We start from the raw sequence: 2491 nt of genomic DNA, 5'->3' as shown, positions 1-2491 counted from the left end.
AACTTTACATGCTACCTGTAAATAACCTTTTAACTTTACAAGCCATTTTGTGTGTGAAACTTTGTAATGTTCACTGATAAGCTGCCAACTTTTGTGAACATATGCTTGCTAATTTAAAAGTTATAGCATGAAAACTGTATGAAGCACAAAATGGTTATGAGGTCAGTTCTAGAGACCGAGCTCATGCTGAAAGAGTTAATATTTTGGTATGATTGGTTAATTTTCTTTCTTTTCAGATAACACGATATATTTTAGCTCGGCTAGAAATTAGTTCCATATCTTGCATAAAAACTGATTTTTCTATGATGATACATGCTACCTGTAACTAACCTTTTTGAATTGTGACGTATTTTACAAAATAGTCGACTATAACACAGCCAAGACACGTTACTTTGTACAGACCAAAGATAAGTTTTATGTTATTTGATACAGTAACATGAGTGCACATAAGCCGCATCATTGTAACTTCTGTATTGTCAACCTGGCACGGCTGAAAGGTCAATATAATAAAAATAATTAATATATATAAATGTATAATGTGAGATTTAAGCTATTTAGTCTAAATATTTGTGTTATAATTTGTAGTCATTCTAGAACAAAAAAAGGCATAATTTATATTTATTTTCTAATTTTTTATGATGGCTACTAGATCGGTCAAATCGAGTGAACCCATACAGAGATTCATTAGTGAAAATAACAGAGATAAAATATAGTTTTTCTTTAGAAACATTTGACAACTATCTGGACATTATAAAGATTTCGCATGTGAAATTTGAACATTTTCTGAAGCATAAAAGTATTCTTATAATCTTAAAATGAAAATTATTTGAATGTTGAATAAGCAACATACAAAAAGAAAAAGGGTGTGAGAAAAAAATTGCTTAACAAACCTTAATATTTAATACAAAAATAAAATCTGATATTATTATACATTATATATGTATATAGATTATTGCTATTTAGAAACAAATTCTTACTTATTTTTCTTAAAAAATAGAACAGTAAATAAAGAAGTAAAGCAAACAATTATCTCTTCTAGTTATGACCTTTGTACTCTTTGCTGCTTGCTGTAGGTTACTAAGCCTTTAAAAATTTTGCACTTGGAGATTATGAAACAAAATATTTTTTTTAGGTTTTATATTTATTTATTTGAAATAACCAAAAAATCATAAATTACTATACCAATACCACAGAATTCCACTATAATTTATCAAGCTTAGTAACTGTATTTGGGTCTAAAAATTACTAAAGACTCACCTTACCAGCTTGAATACTTGTATCGAAAGAACAAGGTGACATTATAATACTTGAAAATGGCTGAGAAAGCCACTAGGGGGACATTCTAATCTTTCAATTGATTATTCATATGACAGACAGAAGTAAGCGCATATAAGGGAGCCTTTCCAAAATTGGAGGTGAATGGTGCCCATTCTGTTTGATTCAGTATGTGAGTGATATCTCAGCAAATAGAAAATTAAGGAGGTTCTTATTTTATATTCTAGTTCATTAATATCCGTAATTTGAGATCCTAATTGATACAAAACTATGGACTTTGTATTTTGACATCATATACATCTAATCTGAACCAGTGATGCATTCAACATTCCAAGTGACACACTAAAACCTATGTTTAGGTGGTTTTTTATTTACTTTTAAATTAAGAAATTAAATAATGTATGATATTAAAATCTGAATTAAAATCTACAGTTTGATACCAAACATACTGACAGAAATTCATGAAATAGTAGTTCAATAAAATTTTGAATGCGAATCAACAAACACAATGACATGGACTTTGGCCCACGTGCAAAGGGTTAATAATGTGGTTGGTTGTTCTAATCACATTCACAGCACTCACTGAACCACAGACAGACAAAGCATACCACTGTACACTATGATATTGAACACTAATTTGGATTATTTGATTAAACTAAACAACCTTGAATTAACTGAAAATAATAATAAGAAATCATAATGGTTAATATTTTGCTTTGTTGAATAGTTGGAATAATAGAAAACAGTATTAATAAAAAAACAATAATTTTGGTAAGTTGATTATTTTGCCAACATTAATCAGTGTAATTTATGGCTATAGGTAATCATTTATATTGATTAATCAAGTTAATTACCCAGCTCTAGCCACAAGAGCTCAATTTGCCATTTCTAAAGAAATGTATCTATTTTACATGCTTTCTACACTGATTGGCAATTTGGAGTGTCTCGTGCAAAAAGCCATTTACTAGGAAATTAAAAACTTCCTGTAATTACAAATTGCTAAGCCTAACTTGACAGTTTCACATTTTTTTTTTCTTACCATGCATTTTATTATTACTATTTTCAAACTAAATTTAACATAAAATCTTACTAACTCAAACATAACCTGGAAATAACTCAAGTTTTTCTTCCTTTCAAGAAAAGAAACAATAAATGCATAGTTTAATTAAAAATTACTCGTCAACTCATGTGATAAAACATGTTACTAGATGCATGA

The sequence above is a fragment of the Limulus polyphemus genome, unplaced genomic scaffold (assembly GCF_000517525.1).
Source record: "Limulus polyphemus unplaced genomic scaffold, Limulus_polyphemus-2.1.2 Scaffold3804, whole genome shotgun sequence".
Classification (NCBI taxonomy): domain Eukaryota; kingdom Metazoa; phylum Arthropoda; class Merostomata; order Xiphosura; family Limulidae; genus Limulus; species Limulus polyphemus.
This window is presented reverse-complemented; position numbering follows the sequence as displayed.